The following is a 14734-nucleotide window of genomic DNA, read 5'->3' as shown; positions in this document are numbered from 1 at the left end:
AAGAAAGAAAACACAAAGGAGAAAAGCTGTGGAAACAAATTAATTTGGAATATGTAAAAAAGGATTATGAAAGAAAGCACAAACTTTCCTTCTCTGCCAAAAGAAGCGATTTACTATGTGTACATCTTTGCCTTGTTACAGTTTATTATGGAGTTGGGTAGCTAAAAGAAAAAGAATTCAAATAAGGAGAGGCTACAAAAAGGCTGGCTCCTACTGTGAGCACAGGGGTGAGGAGAACATGGAATAATACATGAAAAAAGCTGCTCATTGCAACAAAGTGACTTGTTAAGCCTTCAAAGTCTGTCACCAGCGCTCCTCCAAGCAGTGTAACTGATTGCATGGCACATCGTGGGGGTTCAATGGTGTGTATTTCTGACTTCCCTTCTCTAAAAAGAAACACTACACAGCCAAAATACAACAACCTTCCACTCGTACCTACATGCTGTGAACACCAAGGAGCAAATCAAGTTGCCAAGTGTGGTACATGGCAGTATAACAAGGGGTCACGGGATGAAAGCAAGAAAGAGAGCATTTTAGGCTGAATATCAGGGGGAAAAGACTTTTGTTGAACTGTGAAAATGCTACATGCCCACGTTAAAAATTAGCTAGACAAAGCACTAGAAATTACTTTGTATACTACAACTCTGCACTGGCAGAGAGATGGAGCAGAACTAATTGGCCTCTGCAAACCCTGACTTCTTATATCCTTCATAAAATACAGTCTACAACAGCTTTTAGATTTAACAAAGGCTTGCACTTAGAAGAGAAAATGAAACTGAGAAGGCAGAACATCTCCTTGCAAGCCTATTTCCACTGAGAGCAGCACAGCGTGGGAGGTGCAGTCGTTCAAGCGCTTTATGCTCTGGCTTAAGTTGAGAGAATCATTTACAGCAAAGAAACAGGAGGGATACCTTTTAGCATTTTTATCATGATGACTTTCTTAGCACACCACAGTCTGGGGAAAAAACAAAAACAAAAAAGTAATCTGCACATTTTCTTTGAGAAAAGAAAGAACTCACTCTGTCCATCTATTAAATCTTTTTTCACTTCCCCATCTATACATTAACCCAGGCCCAGTTTCACCAAACCCAAAAGAGGGGCTGATGTCATATGAAACATTGCATTCCTACACATTTCATAAAGTGCAACACCTGTGCAGGAGGGAAAGGCTCAGGTTAAGGTTTCCATTCAGTCACAACTCTGTCAGAATTCACTCTTTCTGACAACACCTGGCAAACCAGCAGCTGATGCATCCCGGCCAGCAGCAATGCAGCTCTAGGCTACCCACACCTCCTACCCAGTGCTACTGACCTGGGATGGCTTCAGAGGGACTTGGGAGAGGAAAAGGCCTGCTCATATCCTCAAATCCCAGAACATACAGTGCAAACATATATATGCTCTCCATACTGACAGTGTTTACTTTATGGACATCCCTGGTAATAATCGGGGGATGAATTCTTGATTTCCACTGATTGCAATTTGTCACAAATACGGCAAGTAGATGTCATTGGTATGCAATTGGAAGCACATACTACATTAGGAAAAAGGGCCTGAATATCTATAACAGAGGTCATAAATAAAATGAACTAGAACATATGAGATGAAATTCCTTTCCCTGGTCATGTCAGAGGCATATGATTTCCATTAGTAAAAGGTTCACTGTAAAACTTAGTACAGAGGAGCTAGCTGATTTTCCCTTGGCAGTCTTCTTCACTGTAGATCTTCAGAATTTGTTTGCATTTTGGTTAACGTTTTTCCAAAAAAAAAAAAATATATAAAATATGAGTGGTTTCAACTGCGCAGAACTGGTTCCTTTAGCTCCTTATGTGAAACTAGGAAGATGTGCTGCATCTTACATCAGCTGAAATTCAATTTTTCACAATTATTCAAACCAACAAAACTCAGCCTGCCTAATTCTCATGAACACACACAAGCACCTCCAACTAAGTCATAATTTGAGCAGATATTCTGCTCATCTGTTCTTGACAGCAGTACATGCCATGCAATTACCTTACAAAATAAAGCTTCTATCTGGTACACTTTGCACATGAATAAATAGTACAAGAGGTGAAAGAAATATGAATTATTCCTTAAAACTGCTGTTTGCAGGTGATAAAAAAAGCATACTGCTGGCACCATTCCCCTGAAATCTTAAACCCAATCCCAAAAAAGCACTAGAGAAAAGATTCTGCTCCAAGTACCTACGTGCCCATGTTAAATTTAAGAATTGGTTTAAGTACCTTCCCTAGACCAAGGCCCTGAGCAAGTGAAATATGATTTTTCTACTTAAAATATTAAAAAGACACAGGCTGCCCAAGTGTTTTACATTTCTTTTTCCTTCTTGACTTCTAATTCATTTCTGACATAGTGTTTCCTTTCAGTCTCTCGTCCGTACCATAAATCTACCTGCAATGATTTGGTACAAGTCACACACTTTGCATGAAAATGGATCCCGGACCCTTCCCAGTCACAGGATGTGAGGTACAATGTCCATCATAAGTCATGTACAAAGTATAGTTTCAGTAACCAAAATCTCTCATTCAGACATTGCATCCCATTGTGCATCCCAGTGCATCACAGACAGCTGGAATTAATTCAGCTGCTTACTCTGGAGCAAATCACCAACTCCATGGAACATAAGCAGCCCAACATCAGGAGTAGATGAGATCAAAATTAGGCACCTTGCTTTGTAGAAGCATTAATTAATTGTATTTATGGTCTTGGGGTCCCCATTATTAACAGAACTGAGATACCACTAATTACAGTCACACACATACATCTTAGCAACTGGAAGAAAACATTTCAAATTTATTTTTAGAAAAAAATCCATCTAGTTTCACTTTTTTTTTTTTTTTCCCCTCAAAGCTCACACAGAACTATCCAGTCTCTGCAAACGTGATCCAAAAACTAGCTGGGGAAAGCAGGAAGGTGCTAGCTAGGCACTGGATCAGGCAATAACCCAGCAGCTGACACAGAGTTTCACAGCACTATCCTGGTTCTGCCTGATTGCACACTGTGTCTCTCATCAGACACCTTGACACGCAGCTGTCACACCTCCACCAAATTATTCTGGAATCCCAGCTCAAGAAGATGGGACAGACATCTCTGGGTGCATAAAAGGTTTAGAGTGACACCCAGGATGAAGCTCGCCCCGTATTTTCTGTAATAGAGATGAATAGGAGGAAAAACTGAAGGAATAGTTTCTCCAGCTGTTGATGATAAGACCCTTAGTATATAAATGGCATGCTCACCACATGCTACTGGTGCAGGGCCCTTCATATTTTGTGAAGTAGGATAGCCAACTTAGACAACTCAGTAAACACTGCTGAGCAGATATCAACCTGTCAAAATCAGTTTTACTTATTTAAGATCATAACCCTTTTTTTACATCACTAGGAATTTCTGGGGAACTCTAAATCCCAGACCTTGGGCAATACCTTCCTTTTCCAAACTCATTCGGTTTTCAATGATGCATTTTTTGTTGTTTTGGGTTGAGGTTTTTTGGGGTTGTTTGGGTTTTTTTGTTTACAGCTCTGCTCATCAAATCTGCACAGTGGTAACAACATGAAGAAAAGCCAGAGAAGCAAACCAAGCTAATTGATAGCACAAGTATGTTTCACATAAACATTCATTATAAACAGTGGTACTGCTGAAGCTACTGCACTGGCCACAGACCCTACAGTTTAGTACCACTGACCTCAATAGCAGGCAGATGAAGAGCAGAACTGACATGTCAAGCATGAAGCTAGAGTAATTTGCACCCTTATGACCAGATCCTGAGCTGGCACACAGTGACCATAGCTTCCACAAGATCAATGGTATGAGGTCAATTTTTTTTCTAGCTCAGTCAACAACTTTTAATCTGAGCACCGCCAGGAAACCAGAGAAATCACTCAGCATTCATTAAACTGCCAAATTAAAACTTACAAGTTGCAGGTTCTTTCATCTTGATACCCATGTTTAAATACACATTTCATATTACTAGAGCTGCAAGAAATTAAATTACTTCAGATCACAGTTATTTGGAGACTCTTTTCCCCTCACTGTTACTGACTCAGAGGGAACCTACTGAAACTTCCCAACGGAATTTGCACACAGGGTTCAAATAAACATATATTCAATGCCTGTTTTACTCATAAAGAACAATACATCCTTTTCTGAGTGAATACATGGTGAAAATAATTTTCTTTTCCTCGTGACTTTTCTGGAAGGAAAACTGGGATACCTCATACCCCCCAGAGTATCCTTGTCTTCCTTACAGTAGACAGGCTGTGCTATGGAAAGCTACTTGACAGGTAGGGCAACTAAATCAGTGAAAGCACATTAACAAGATGGGTGTTTACTTTGTCTTCACCTTGAGGCAGGAGCTGTGCCAGCAAACACTGAATTAAGAACACATGACAGGTAAGACCTCTCCATCCACCTAAACATTCCCCTCTACCCCTGTGAGCTGCTCCACACTTCCCTGTCCTTCCATGTGTGTTCCAGCTTGTCTTTCACCATCTCTTTGTAGTTCCATGCCAGACCCCTGGCAGTTTCTGTCCCACGGCAGTTCTCCAGCACAACGCCCTGCTCGTCATCTCCTCTTTTGCATTGCTACACGTGATTGCTCCCCTGTTCAAAGGGACCCAGCCAGCACACAGCCACCAGCCCATAGTCACCAACCTGTCACTCAGCCACCACAAGTCACCCACCTGTCACTCAGCTTCCTTTCATCAGCACTCACTAAACACACTAGCGATGCGTATATGCAACAGCTGCAAACAAAAAATTTGCAACAAGACATATGCAGGGCAGTGAAAGCTTTCATTTCTTCTAATGGAATCATGTTAAAAGGCTAAATTTCCTCTGAATAAAATCTACAGAGATTACAAAATCCACAAGAGATGGAAAAAAAGTGAGGGCACAGAAATGGCTGAGATGTAGAGAGACTGAACATGAAAACAAAAAATTTGCAAAATTAGGTTCAACTTGGAAAAAATACAATACACCTACGTTTTTTCTTAATAAAAAAGAAAAAAACCTCCAGATCACACAAACCTAGAAAGCAGCAATGGGTAGGAGACTGAGGGTCAGTAACAGATAGTAAATTAGACATGAGTCCACAATGCAGTCTGACAGCAAAAAAGGTCACCACAATTTTGGGCTGCATATGCAGAGACAGCAAGTAACGGTTTTTATCTATATTGATCGGGTGCAGTCTACTATGGAAAAAACATGCTCAATTCTGTGTTTTGTGTAAACAAAAACTAATGGCAGTTTGGAGAGACTTCATAGAAAACAGCCACAGAATAGCTTGGAGGGCTAGCAGAACTAACCAAGGAAGATGAAAAGCTGGCAAAAATAAAAAAAAACCAAACCACAACAACAACAAAAATCCCCACAGACATTCTCTCACAAAGAAATTAGAACAATTCAAGAAGTTGACAAAAAGTTATTGCTGAGGATAAGCTAGGCAAACCTGCTCACTTTTGCACCAAAAGCAGTCAAGACTTACTTTGAGAATTACCAAGTCTAACTTGGAAGTCTGTTAATATTGATGGGGCAATTATTTTCAGAACTGTTGCCCTGTGTGAATGCCCAGCTGCAGCATGGTAATTGTTTCTGGTTCACACAATAGCTAAGAGAAGCTCAACAATGTGAAAGACTGGAAAGAAGATGTACCAAAGAAGATGCAAAACTTACTCAGCATTGCAAAAGGGAACATTAATAAAACTTGGGGAAGAAAAATTAAGGAGTAGGCCTGGGCTTAACACTTGGGCAATATTTCTCAAGGCTGAGATCACTGAGATCAATCAGTCAGGATGACCTTGTATCACCCGAAGGCCAAAATTCAATCTGACATAGGGGGTTGAAAGTCTTGAAGCTACATTGGAAGATTCATTATTGAGCTGAGGTGGACAACCAAGGCCAGTGTGTTCTGAATGAGTGCCTCAAAATGACTGGTGCAAGTTCCTCCTCATAACATCCTCAGAGGTAGTATAGTCCTAATAGTAAAATCCTGAGAAAAGTGAGGATTTCTGGCAGTATTAAAAGAGTTAACAGCACTTTCTGCTTCCCAGATTTCTGCGAACAGCTCAATCACATCACACTCTCTGCTGATCAGAAAGCAGAAAAAGTCTTTACTTTTGGCCAAGGTCCTGCAGGAATCCAAGCCTACAAGCCTGGGCTTTGCTTTGCACTGTCCTCATGGCTTCTGGCTGGGCTCAGGGTATGGGCTGAGCCTGCTCCTCTCTGCAAATCCACTGCCTCATGAAACAGTGAAGTCAGTAAGCAACCATGCAAAAAGCATCTGCGTGAAGAGGGAAGGCAGGATAGAAAAAAAAAAATAAAAATCAATGCCTGAAGAAAGCATTGGCATCTCAATATGCCATTCAAAAGCAAACCCATCTTGATGTAGTGCAAGATAGCCAATGGAAGTAAAAGGACTGGTCTTTCTCAACATCCTATGCCATTTACAATTCATTTAGGCAATCAGTATATTTCAACACTCCTTTTAAATCCAAGCTGGAAGTGCTTAGTATTGAATTGGCACAAGTTTAAAAGAGGAAAAAAAGGAAAAAAGCAAAAGGCAGTACAATAACAAAAGAAATCCCAATCCATCTTTTGACTGAGGTGCATTGCCTTGCTAATTTTGCTGTAGAAAAACAAAGCAGTTCTGGACAGCTGATTAAAAGAAGCTGTTAATTTAGAATAACCTGTTTGCTAATTGCCTTCAACCTTGGTCAGCCTGTTTCTGCACTCTAAACCCTAAAGGTAGCTTGAAATGAATGTATCTAGGGAGCGAGGAGTAATTAGTGCAAGCAGGCAGCCATGGCTGGAAGACAGAGGTCTCAGTGAAGGGAGGAAAGGTCTAAACCAGTGCACACGCTCCTAGGAATTTGCCCTAGTGCTTTCTCCCTCTGCTCCCCCTCCTTTTCCCTTCTGCTGCCGAGCTGCAGCTACAGGTGGAGCCCTCTGCCACAGCAGGGATGTCCCACTGCCCCTCAGGCACTCTGCCACCACCTGCAAAAAAACAAAAAAAAAAAAAAAAAACCAAAAAAAAAAAAAAAACTTTGCAGGTTGGGGGTTTTTTTGGCACAAACAGCAAAGTGAGCAAAGATCCTGCATGCAGCCATGCTGACTGCCTTCCCTCCCTAATCTGTCCCTCTCCTCGCTGGGAGCCATGGGAGACAGCACACTGGGACCCACTGCACCACCCTCCCTTGCTAGAAAGCTTCCATGGACAAAAGATGCAGGTTTCCTGCCTCCAGCTTGTGAGTACTGGGGAAAATATCCCCCTGCATCCCAGAACCCCAAAACACAACCCATGTAGAAATACAGCTTCCACCAAGACCTCACAGACAAAGGATGATTTTCTGTTTTCCCAGCTTGCTGATCTCCTCTCACTGGGGTAAGGCTGTCCCATGACCACCTTCAGGGAGAGAGGCTGCAGAGGGAGTGGAAAGAAAAAGACTCTGGAAATTAGTCACTCGTTTTACAGGCTGCCTCCGCCTGGTTTGCCATGCGCTCAAAATAGAACAACAACTGACCTGTGAGTTATTTAAACATGAGTGTAACATTTAGAGGCACAAGGCAGGGCACACAGATTCTATCCTACTGATGTCTGCCTGACCCCTGCAAGTCCTCAGGTGACCCAGGCCCACACGGCCGCTGTGGCCACAGCTCCCTTCTGGTGTCCCCACTGCCTCCCTGGGTGCCAAGCAGAAACGTGGTGCTGGTTCACACTGTCCCAGGGGAAAAAAAGTCTCCCTTAGGAGAGCAAGCAAGACTAACAGGAGCCAGGCTTGTTTCCTTATAATAAACATGGCATCATCCTCAATAGATTTCCATTCTGGAAGAAGCCTAGTGCATTCTCCTGCAACAGTGAAGCAGATGCACCATGTTTAGAGGGAGCTGGGAGCCACAGCTCTGGAACAGAACTGCCAGAAAGCTGTATATGCAGGGACTCACCATGCTCCCAAGGGACAGGAAAGAAACCTGTGTTCAGATGGGAGTTTGGCAACACAGCTCCTCACTTCTTTAACTCCACCCCTTGAATGTCAACCAATCCCAGCCCACTGTGTTCTGACTTTTAATCCTTATTAAAATCACAGAATCATTAAGGTTGGAAAAGAACTCTAAGATAATCAAGTGTGACCTTGGACTGATCACCACCACACCAACTAAACCACAGCACTAATTGTCACATCCAGTCATTTCTTTAACACTTCCAGGAATGGTGACCCCATTATCTCCATGACCAGCCCATTCCAAAGTTTATCCACACTTTCAGGGCAAAAGCTCTTCCTGACCTCCAGCCTGAACCTCCCTTGCTGTGGCTTGGGTCTGTGTCCTGTCATCCTGTCACTGGTTGCCTGGAGGAGAGCCTGATCCCCACCTGGCTGCAACCTCCTCTCAGGCATTTGTAGAGAGCAATAAGGTCCCTCCAGGCTCTTTTTCTCCAGTTTAAGCACCCTGCTCCCTCAGCTGCTCCTCATATGATTTAATCTCTAGACCATTCACCAGCCTTGAGTTTGTGATTTGTATTGTAACAGCCTATGCCAAAACTGCATTTGGAAAGGAAAACAAACAAACAAAGACACAAAAAACTTAATAAAAGCTGGTTTCTAGCTTATACCATACCTTAGTATAAAGTCATCCCAATAGGCAGAGATGGGATGCACACATATGTATACTTCAGCCAGCATCACACTCGGGTCCCCAGCAGGAGAACACAGTTTTGTTCCTTTTATTTTCCTCTTAAACACAGCATAGCTCTAGGTTATTGTTTCTCCAGGGACAAGCACATTCCTGTTCTCCCCATACTGCCAAATCTAGTAGTGCCTTAAGAGGCTTTGTCTTAATAATTTTCATCACTGTTATTGATAGATGTATTGATATTGGAGGTGGCCAGGTCAGGTTGTAATGACTCTGAACTCATGAGTTATTTATGAGCACCTGCTAATCTGCATCACGTGGAATTGCTGAGTTACAACACATACCTTCTTGTAACCCCCATGTTCTCTCATGGAGAGCACAGGCTGCTCCCATTCAAAAGGGGTCCAATACACCAGTGAAATACCAGCTGTACCACAACAGCAGAGGCTTAGCACAAGCCAGCCCTTCACATTTGCCCCTTCACTGCTAACACCCAAGACTACCCTTTGCAAGGTGTTCTCCAGACATATTATGGTCACAACACCACCATATGGAGAAGAAAAAAAAACTGGGCAAGAAAGGTGGATTTTTCCAATGCTGAAAGTATTTTCTTAGCAAAAAATATTTCTGAAAAAATTATACGTGACCCTAAAAGGAGCTTCCTGTATCTTCATATCCACATTGTCAGAGAGCAGCCACTTCTCGTCCCGTTTGTTAGCTTCCAGGCTGAAGGGAGCAAACGTTGACTTCCATTTTAGAAGGGAGGCAAGCACCAGCAACTACCCCAGATTTCCATGACAACTGCAAACTCTCAACACATCTTCCGATTTTGTTGCTGGTGTTTCTGTCTCTTGAGCCAATGCCAAGCTAACTCTAGCAGCAAAATTATCATGCAAAGGCATGTGGTCCATTAAAAATATGAGTCAGAGTTGCAGGGTGATGTCACATCAGCTGCCCCTGATGATAACTATCAAAAGTTAGCACAAGCTTCCAAATCACAAACGCCTTGGCTCTGATCCTATTTTAGTGAATCTGCTTTTACGATTAAACCATCGCTGTAATTGGCACTGGAAGAGCATCGGCAGTCTGCTGTGGTTGCCTTCCCTGCAAAGAATGTTTGTGATGCTCATCTCTGAATGATGCATAGTGTCTGCCTGTATTCAGATTTTAAAAAGAATTTAAAAAAAGAATGCATGAACAGCAGGTAGACTGGTCAGCAGTGATTCAGTCCCTGGCAGCCATGATGAGAGCACCACAAACTCAACTCAGCCCTGCTAGAGGTGGATATTTCTCCATTTCCTTTCATGGCATTGCACCTACGTTACACCAGGTATGAAGTTTGACTTTCTATCTTTAATAAAATATGGTAACTGCCTTTCACTGACTACCAGCTTTTTTACAAGTGCTACACGCTCATTTGGGAAACAGCTGGAATGGCATTGTACTCCATAGTCAGATAGTGGGGAGAAGTCAGAGAAGGGGAAGAGACAGAGCAAGCAATGCGTCTTGTGTACTTAAATAGCTGGGTTGTCGGAAGAAAAAAAAAATCCCACATGCAGCAGCAAAAACCAACCAATGCCTAGGAGCCAGGGAGAGGGATTTGCACACTTTACATTTTCTAATTTCCCTCTGGATAAGAATCGTGTAGTTTATCTAGCCTTTTAAGCTGTGGAAAAGGGGAGGAATATGGGGTTTTGAACACACTACCATTGCACGTGCCTGCATTACAAAACCTGTCTTTTTTTTTCCCCCAAGCACAAACGGTAGATAAAATTTAAAAAATTAGGCTGGCATTGAGTATTGTGACACACGGGGCACTAAACGTTTGGGTGATTGGTGAATTTCTGAAATAGATTAGAAGTTAGCATGAGGCAAATGAAAATAACCTTCCCCTCCCCCCCACTACTAAATAAAGCACAGAAGGGAGAAAGGATGAGGGGCCAATCTTAGAGATTTCTCCTCCCCTTTTGTTGTCCCCCTCCCCTTTCCCGATATTGATATTGCTCTGCTTTTTGATCTCTGCACTTCTTTGTTTTGGCTTCACAGGTATCAAGGGAAAATGGCTAGCAGTGAGTTCTCTAGCTTTTCCTGCTCTACAGCCCCTCTGGCTTAGCCAGCTGGATCACACTGAATTAGTCAAGTACTTCATTATCTCCCTTCTCTGCACATTTAGCTCCAGGTAATAAAATGCCCAAACAAGAGAGCCAATGCCTTCTGCTGCACTGTCTGTGAAGTTTTGTTGTTTTGGCCAATTCTGCATATCAGCATTGTGCTATGGGAGGGCATCACTTTTCATCCCTTGCCTGCAGTGCTTCCCAATCTCCATTTAGTCACAGCAGTTAGCTAACCATGTAGCTGTTGATAACATAGCACAGTTTTGGAGCCCCTTAGCCTTCAGGAGGTCTGGGATTTCTCTTCCCAGTGTGGGCCTACAGGAGGAGAGGCAGCTAGCTGGGAGAGCCAGACCAATTACATGGTGAGGATGGATGCAGAGCTGCGGATGTGAGAATTGCTCTTATTAGCAGCCAGTGGAGTAGGAGTTTTGCACTAGGGCATTTTCTGCAGTGGTGAACTGCTAGCCAGATATCTAGGTCAGGTAGAGAAAGCTGTAGAACAAAATCCAGGCAGTTGCTTCGTGCACCCTTCTATCGTGAGGCGCTGTGCTACACAGAGGAAGGGAGTTTTTATTTTTATTGGTGGTGGTGGTTTTATTTTTTTTTCTCCTGACTCATTGAAATATAATGGCAGCTTCTCTTTTCATTTGTATTCTTCAGAACAAACACTTAAAATCCATTTTAATGTATTTTTTTAAATACATTCTTCTCCTCCCCCTGCTCCATGGGATTTTTTTCCCCCCTAAGATGACCTTTAGTTAAAGCCATAAACTAGCTTGAGGCAATCTCTGGCAGCTCTGTCATGTGATGGGCAAAATGGGCTGTATTTAAATCACATGAAAAAGAACAGAAAGAATCTAGTTCACCTCTTCAGTGCTTAACCTTATTCACAATGGTCAGTGCCAAAAATCTCTGAAATGCTCTCTGTTTAGGGGAAGGCATGAGAAAAATACATGCTGGAAAAAAGTCTACCATACATAGAAATCTCAGTTTCGAGAAATCAGTTCTCCCTGTATGAATAAAAACAAAAAATGAAAGATAGGAGAAGATATGCAATTCTCTTTTTTGCAGTCACCTTTCCCCCACCCTTGTTCCACCAAGTTCTCCAAATTTCTTGTCTGAGAAATTCAGTCCAGAGGAAAGCGGGTAGGGAAGAAATATGTGAACCAAATTCCACACTAAGACACGTAGCATTAAAGAAATTCAAATCCAGAGCACTATAAAAGCAGGGAAAAAAGCTATATATGCATATTATAGATTTGATTCACAGCCTGCTGAAGTAAACAGCTGACTCTATTGATTTCAGTGATCTGTAGATCAGTCCTTAGTGACAAAGAGAAGGACCTCATAACAAAGATCCAGACTGCAGCATTTAGATAAAAAAATTAACAGCAAAATACTGCTAAATTAATCCAACTTCTTTCGATTATTGATGTCCTACTGTTTTCTGCCTGAAACAACATACACGATGCATCAGTCATTTATAAATTATTCATTCACAGTTATTTTGGCAGCAGCTTCTTTCCATTTATCAACTGATAAACGTACAGGAGATAAGAAGGGTAATTTTATAGCCCCTTGACATTTACCTTTGACACGATTTCCATATTTAATAAGGTAAAATACAAATGACATTTTGGGGATTCCAAAGTCCATGTTATAAAGCTTCACTTTGACTTTTGTATCCATGTCACTTGAGATGAGTGAACCAAGCACATACAAACCTCACGTGCACACAAGTCCCTCCAAGCTGGCTTCTCAAGTGTGATTTCAGCAGCCCTGAAATGTGCTTGCTGTGCCACCAAATTGCAGAGCCTCTTCACGGCTGCAGTGGGAAAGATTATGGTTGACTTCAGAGGTTTGGATAACTTCCAAAGAGCCACAGCTCTGGGGACTGTTGAAACCATGAGACATAGCCAGGTCAAGAATTTACTGTTGCCTGGCCTTGTTTCTAAAGATCTCATTCATATTCCCACACACAAAGCTTTTGGCCGTTTCAGATCTTTGCCCAATATGACTAAAATAGTCATTCCATGTGCTCAGTGAAATTACATCTTATGAACCCTGAGGTTAAGATGGGGAAAATCAGGTTCCAGATATTCAAAAACTACATCTGTCTCACTGTCCATATTCATCTGGACCTTTGTAAGGTCTGCAACCCACTGGGCTGTGGTACCACAGCACATGACATGCGGTTGCCACACACCGGCAGAAGTGTGAGCCACTCCAAGGAAACAAAAAGCAAGTGGAATTATTTCCATCCTAGAAAAGAATGACAGAGCCTTTGAACAGCATCTGTCCTATTTTTCAGTCTAGCCTTTGAGACAATTAAAGACAGACTTCATTTATTTTTTTAAGAGGAAAATAAAAAAAAAAAAAAACCCACACTGTTTAAAACAGCAGAGCAGGAATAAATTATAACTGTACCATTAATCCCAAGATCTACAGAGACTACCAAAATCCTCCACACATGATAAAGTACCAAGAGACCACTGTGAAATTTGTATGCCACTTCTACAAGTCCTATAAGTATTGCACATTATGCATCTAGAAGTAATTACAGAACAGCCAATTAACTGTTGACTTGCTCTTGCCCTGTAATTCTAGACAGTATTCTTTGTGGAGTTGTTCTTTCAGGAGCAATATTATACAAGAGACATTAGCTGCCAGTTCGTACCTGCACGTACTTCAATAAAACCCACTACTGTTCACATGCAAGACACTGAGCTCTGTGCAATACCTAAAGGACACAAATGGGGAAACTTCAACTGACAGATTAAATTGGCCAGGATAGATTTCAGAGACAAAAGGAAACTTTTGGTAGCTGGGATCACAGCATAGTTTGATCACCAACATCATCCACAAGTGCCATCAAGATACAGGTTTTTAGAGGTCACATACACCCCAGCCCAATTCCCCTCTACAAGGTGTTTTTTCTCCACACTGTCCTTGAAAAGCCCAGCTAAACAGTCTCATGTTATGTGATGGATGTTGGAATATGAAAGGTCAATTAGAAGCTGAGTTACGGTATAATTTTTTTGATAAGTGTCAACAGATTAATGTATTCTGCACTAAGGAAAACAGTTCAACAACATCCACCTGTTCTCAAAGACACATAGAGCTTCCACATTCATGGCTAGGATGGAGGAAATGGGAGCAAAAGTGGTGAGATGACTTTTCTGTCATCAAGCCACTATACATATAATTGAGGGGTTATTACTACTATTTATTCCAAAGAAAAACTAACAAAGCAGAACTCTAGAGGTCTGGGTTAAGTGTTAAGGGTTTTTCAAAGTCAAATTCTTACATAAAACTTTACATTTGGGACACTTCTTGCCATAGCTTTTGTGCTGGTGAAAGCTGCCAGACCAACAAGTCTGGAGGCAAAGACTTCCTGCCTCCTCAAGGAAAAGGGAAGTACCAAGAGAGCTGTGCACCTTTTCTGCAGCAGGGCACTGAGAAATTTGGGTCTAGAGGCAGAGATTACTGGGCAGGACGGTAAGCAGCAACCAAGGGCTGGAAGATACCACCCGGGTCACCTGAGATGTACGTGTTAGAAGAATCCCCTACAAAACCACAGTTTCCCATGTACACCGCACACTATGCCACACCTGCAACACTTCTCCCTCCCTGTGCCCCATAATAAACTTCAGAGACTAGCTACAAAAGACCAGGTGACTCAGAACAAAATTATCTTTTCCTGAAGTCCTTTCCTGTATTCTGTCCAGAGAGAGGTGATTTTCAGTCCTAGTACACTATGGTTCATGCTTCCATATTTGTTGGTTTCTTAAGTAAGACTTAAGTTTTATTCCAAATATATGGCAAGCCCCAGGGCTCAATTCAGATAAGCATGCTTCTGTTCCAGTGCCAAAAAAAACATCCTTTTTTTTTTTTTTTTTTTTTCTTGCAGTCATCATAAACCAGTCACCCTAGAAAAACCAGCTCTTTGTTCTTGGGGAAACAACAATTGTCAGAATATT

General features: G+C 42.0%; 1 long non-coding RNA gene across 1 annotated transcript in view; it reads left to right on the top strand.

Annotated features, from left to right (window-relative positions):
- The first annotated feature begins 9749 nt into the window (after window positions 1-9749).
- The window catches only part of LOC134429905 (uncharacterized), a 5550-nt gene continuing 565 nt past the window's right edge, over window positions 9750-14734 (top strand). The window contains exons 1-2 of the long non-coding RNA XR_010030680.1: window positions 9750-9970; window positions 10687-10819. This is a non-coding gene — a long non-coding RNA (uncharacterized LOC134429905). The remainder of the gene's footprint in view (window positions 9971-10686; window positions 10820-14734) is intronic.

The sequence above is a fragment of the Melospiza melodia genome, chromosome 1, assembly GCF_035770615.1.
Source record: "Melospiza melodia melodia isolate bMelMel2 chromosome 1, bMelMel2.pri, whole genome shotgun sequence".
Classification (NCBI taxonomy): Eukaryota; Metazoa; Chordata; class Aves; order Passeriformes; family Passerellidae; genus Melospiza; species Melospiza melodia.
This window is presented reverse-complemented; position numbering and strand designations above follow the sequence as displayed.